Source organism: Triticum urartu, chromosome 7A (genome assembly GCF_056163025.1).
Source record: "Triticum urartu cultivar PI428250 chromosome 7A, HENAU_Tu73, whole genome shotgun sequence".
NCBI lineage: Eukaryota > Viridiplantae > Streptophyta > Magnoliopsida > Poales > Poaceae > Triticum > Triticum urartu.
Window position 1 is genome coordinate 44664779 of NC_141879.1, and position 6000 is coordinate 44670778.

Below are 6000 nucleotides of genomic sequence, written 5' to 3' on the forward strand. Positions count from 1 at the left end.
GTAGGCCAAGGCGCACCCCCTACAGCCCATGTGGCCCCCGGGACAGGTGGCCCCACCCGGTGGATCCCCGGGACCCCTCTGGTGGTCCCGGTACAATACCGGTGACCCCGAAACTTGTCCCGATGCCCGAAATAGCACTTCCTATATATAATTCTTTACCTCTGGACCATTTCGGAACTCCTCGTGACGTCCGGGATCTCATCCGGGACTCCGAACAACATTCGGGTTACTGCATATACATATCCCTACAACCCTAGCGTCACCGAACCTTAAGTGTGTAGACCCTACGGGTTCGGGAGACATGTAGACATGACCGAGATCGCTCTCCGGTCAATAACCAACAGCAGGATCTGGATACCCATGTTGGCTCCCACATGCTCCTCGATAATCTCATCGGATGAACCACGATGTCGAGGATTCAAGCAACCCCGTATACAATTCCCTTTGTCAATCGGTATGTTACTTGCCCGAGATCCGATCGTCGGTATCCCAATACCTCGTTCAATCTCGTTACCGGCAAGTCACTTTACTCGTACCGTAATGCATGATCCCGTGACCAGACACTTGGTCACTTTGAGCTCATAATGATGATGCATTACCGAGTGGGCCCAGTGATACCTCTCCGTTATACGGAGTGACAAATCCCAGTCTTGATCCATGTCAACCCAACAGACACTTTCGGAGATATCCGTAGTATACCTTTATAGTCACCCAGTTACGTTGTGACGTTTGGTATACCCAAAGCACTCCTACGGTATCCGGGAGTTACACGATCTCATGGTCTAAGGAAAAGATACTTGACATTGGAAAACTCTAGCAAACGAACCATTCCCGACGGGAGTTGCATCTTTTGGTACTCACACTAAGAACATGTGTAGCATTACGCTCGAGATTCATTAAGAATAAACCATTCACCATCCGAGCATGACCATAAAACATATCTCTCATATAAATAGAACAACCATTATTCTCGGATTTAAATGAGTAGCCATCTCATATTAAACGAGATCCTGATACAATGTTCATGCTCAAACTTGGCACTAAATAACAATTATTGAGGTTTAAAACTAATCCCGTAGGTAAATGAAGAGGCAGCGTGCCGACGGCGATCACATCGACCTTGGAACCATTCCCGACGCGCATCGTCACCTCGTCCTTCGCCAGTCTCCGATTATTCCGCAGCTCCTGTTTTGAGTTACAAATGTGAGCAACCGCACCGGTATCAAATACCCAGGAGCTACTACGAGTATTGGTAAGGTACACATCAATTACATGTATATCACATATACCTTTTGTTTTGCCGGCCTTCTTGTCCGCTAAGTATTTGGGGCAGTTCCGCTTCCAGTGACCACTTTCCTTGCAATAAAAGCACTCAGTCTCGGGCTTGGGTCCATTCTTTGGCTTCTTCCTGGCAGCTTGCTTGCCGGGCGCGGCAACTCCCTTGCCGTCCTTCTTGAAGTTCTTTTTACCCTTGCCCTTCTTGAACTTAGTGGTTTTATTGACCATCAACACTTGATGTTCCTTCTTGACTTCTACCTTTGCTGATTTCAGCATAGCAAATACTTCAGGAATGGTCTTTTCCATCCCCTGCATATTGAAGTTCATCACAAAGCTCTTGTAGCTCGGTGGAAGCGACTGAAGGATTCTGTCAATGACCGCGTCATCCGGGAGATTAACTCACAGCTGAGTCAAGCGGTTATGCAACCCAGACATAGTGAGTATGTGCTCACTGACAGAACTGTTTTCCTCCATCTTACAGCTGAAGAACTTGTCGGAGACTTGATATCTCTCGACCCGGGCATGAGCTTGGAAAACCATTTTCAGCTCTTCGAACATCTCATATGCTCCGTGTCTCTCAAAACGCTTTTGGAGCCCCGGCTCTAAGCTGTAAATCATGCCGCACTGAACGAGGGAGTAGTCATCGGTCCGTTCCTGCCAAGCGTTCATAACATCTTGTTCTACAGGGAGAACATGTGCGTCACCTAGCGGTGCTTGTAGGACATAATCTTTCTTGGCAGCTATGAGGATGATCCTCAGGTTCCGGACCCAGTCCGTGTAGTTGCTGCCATCGTCTTTCAGCTTGGTTTTCTCTAGGAACGCGTTGAAGTTGAGGACTACGTTGGCCATTTGATCTACAAGACATATTGTAAAGATTTTAGACTAAGTTCATGATAATTAAGTTCATCTAATCAAATTATAATGAACTCCCACTTAGATAGACATCCCTCTTCTAGTCATCTAAATATAATATGATCCGAGTTAGCTAGGCCGTGTCCGATCATCACGTGAGACGGACTAGTCAACGTCGGTGAACATCTTCATGTTGATCGTATCTTCTATACGACTCATGCTCGACCTTTCGGTCTTCTGTGTTCCGAGGCCATGTCTATACACATGCTAGGCTCGTCAAGTCAACCTAAGTGTTTGCATGTGTAAATCTGTCTTACACCCGTTGTATGTGAACGTTAGAATCTATCACACTCGATCATCACGTGATGCTTCGAAACAACGAACTGTCGCAACGGTGCACAGTTAGGGGGAACACTTTCTTGAAATTATTATGAGGGATCATCTTATTTACTACCGTCGTTCTAAGTAAACAAGATGAAAAACATGATAAACATCACATGCAATCAAATAATAACAGTGACATGATATGGCCAATATCACATAGCTCCTTTGATCTCCATCTTGGGGCTCCATTATCATCTTGTCACCGGCATGACACCATGATCTCCATCATCATGATCTCCATCATTGTGTCTCCATGAAGTTGCTCGCCAACTATTACTTCTACTACTATGGCTAACGCGTTTAGCAATAAAGTAAAGTAATTTACATGGCGTTTCTCAATGACACGCAGGTCATACAAAAATAAAGACAACTCCTATGGCTCCTGCCGGTTGTCATACTCATCGACATGCAAGTCGTGATTCCTATTACAATAGCATGAACATCTCATACATCACATATATATCATTCATCATTCATCACAACTTTGGCCATATCATATCACAAAGCACTTGCTGCAAAAACAAGGTAGACGTCCTCTAATTGTTGTTGCAAGTTTTACGTGGCTGAAGTAGGGTTCTAGCAAGAACGTTTTATTACCTACGTGAAAGCCACAACGTGATTTGTCAACTTCTATTTACCCTTCATAAGGACCCTTTTCATCGAATCCGCTCCAACTAAAGTAGGAGAGACAGACACCCGCCAGCCACCTTATGCAACTTGTGCATGTTAGTCGGTGGAACCGGTCTCACGTAAGCGTACGTGTAAGGTTGGTCCGGGCCGCTTCATCCCACAATACCGTTGAAGTAAGATAAGACTAGTAGCGGCAAGAAAGTTGACAACATCAACGCCCACAACCAATTGTGTTCTACTCGTGCAAGAGAACTACGCATAGACCTAGCTCATGATGCCACTGTTGGGGAACGTTGCAGAAAACAAAAAATTTCCTACGGTTTCACCAAGATCCATCTAGGAGTTCATCTAGCAATGAGTGATCGGATTGCATCTACATACCTTTGTAGATCACGCGCGGAAGCGTTCAAAGAACGGGGATGAGGAAGGCGTACTCGACGTGATCCAAATCATCGGAGATCCTAGCACCGAACGGACGGCACCTCCGCGCTCAACACACGTACGGTCAGCGTGACGTCTCCTTCTTCTTGATCCAGCAAGGGGGAAGGAGAAGTTGAGGAAGATGGCTCCAGCAGCAGCACGACGGCGTGATGATGATGGAGCTGCAGTACTCCGGCAGGGCTTCGCCAAGCACTATGGAGGAGGAGGAGGTGTTGGAGAGGGAGAGGGAGGCACCAAAGGCATAGATGAAAAAGCCCTCCTTCCCCCACTATATATAGGAGGGCCTAGGGGGGGGCGCCGGCCCTAGGAGATCCAATCTCCTAGGGGGGCGGCGGCCAAGGGAGGTTTCCCTCCCCCCCAAGGCACCTAGGGGTGCCTTCCACTTGTGTGACTCTTCCCCTTTGGAAACCCTAGGCGCATGGGCCTCTTGGGGCTGGTGCCCTTGGCCCATGTAGGCCAAGGCGCACCCCCTACAGCCCATGTGGCCCCCGGGACAGGTGGCCCCACCCGGTGGATCCCCGGGACCCCTTCGGTGGTCCCGGTACAATACCGGTGACCCCGAAACTTGTCCCGATGCCCGAAATAGCACTTCCTATATATAATTCTTTACCTCCGGACCATTCCGGAACTCCTCGTGACGTCCGGGATCTCATCCGGGACTCCAAACAACATTCGGGTTACTGCATATACATATCCCTACAACCCTAGCGTCACCGAACCTTAAGTGTGTAGACCCTACGGATTCGGGAGACATGTAGACATGACCGAGATCGCTCTCCGGTCAATAACCAATAGCGGGATCTGGATACCCATGTTGGCTCCCACATGCTCCTCGATGATCTCATCGGATGAACCACGATGTCGAGGATTCAAGCAACCCCGTATACAATTCCCTTTGTCAATCGGTATGTTACTTGCCCGAGATCCGATCGTCGGTATCCCAATACCTCATTCAATCTCGTTACCGGCAAGTCACTTTACTCGTACCGTAATGCATGATCCCGTGACCAGACACTTGGTCACTTTGAGCTCATATGATGATGCATTACCGAGTGGGCCCAGTGATACCTCTCCGTTATACGGAGTGACAAATCCCAGTCTTGATCCATGTCAACCCAACAGACACTTTCGGAGATACCCGTAGTATACCTTTATAGTCACCCAGTTACGTTGTGACGTTTCGTATACCCAAAGCACTCCTACGGTATCCGGGAGTTACACGATCTCATGGTCTAAGGAAAAGATACTTGACATTGGAAAACTCTAGCAAACGAACTATACGATCTTATGCTATGTTTAGGATTGGGTCTTGTCCATCACATCATTCTCCTAATGATGTGATCTCGTTATCAATGACATCCAATGTCCATAGTCAGGAAACCATGACTATCTGTTGATCAACGAGCTAGTCAACTAGAGGCTTACTAGGGACATGTTGGTGTCTATTATTGACACATGTATTACGATTTTCGGATAATACAATTATAGCATGAATAAAGACAATTATCATGAACAAGGAAATATAATAATAATGCTTTTATTATTGCCTCTAGGGCATATTTCCAACAGTCTCCCATTTGCACTAGAGTCAATAATCTAGTTACATTGTGATGAATCGAACACCCATGGAATTCTGGTGTTGATCATGTTTTGCTCTAGGGAGAGGTTTAGTCAACGGATCTGCTACATTCAGGTCCGTGTGCACTTTACAAATATCTATGTCTCCATCTTGAACATTTTCACGAATGGAGTTGAAGCGACGCTTGATGTGCCTTGTCTTCTTGTGAAACCTGGGCTCCTTGGCAAGTGCAATAGCTCCAGTGTTGTCACAGAAGAGTTTGATCGGCCCCGACGCATTGGGTATGACTCCTAGGTCGGTGATGAACTCCTTCACCCAAATTGCTTCATGCGCTGCCTCCGAGGCCGCCATGTACTCCGCTTCACATGTAGATCCTGCCACGACGCTCTGCTTGCAACTGCACCAGCTTACTGCCCCACCATTCAAAATATACACGTATCCGGTTTGTGACTTAGAGTCATCCAGATCTGTGTCGAAGCTAGCGTCGACGTAACCCTTTACGACGAGCTCTTCGTCACCTCCATAAACGAGAAACATTTCCTTAGTCCTTTTCAGGTACTTCAGGATATTCTTGACCGCTATCCAGTGTTCCTTGCCGGGATTACTTTGGTACCTACCTACCAAACTTACGGCAAGGTTTACATCAGGTCTGGTACACAGCATGGCATACATAATAGAACCTATGGCTGAGGCATAGGGGATGACACTCATCTCTTCTGTATCTTCTGCCGTGGTCGGACATTGAGCTGAGCTCAATTTCACACCTTGCAACACAGGCAAGAACCCCTTCTTAGACTGATCCATATTGAACTTCTTCAATATCTTATCAAGGTATG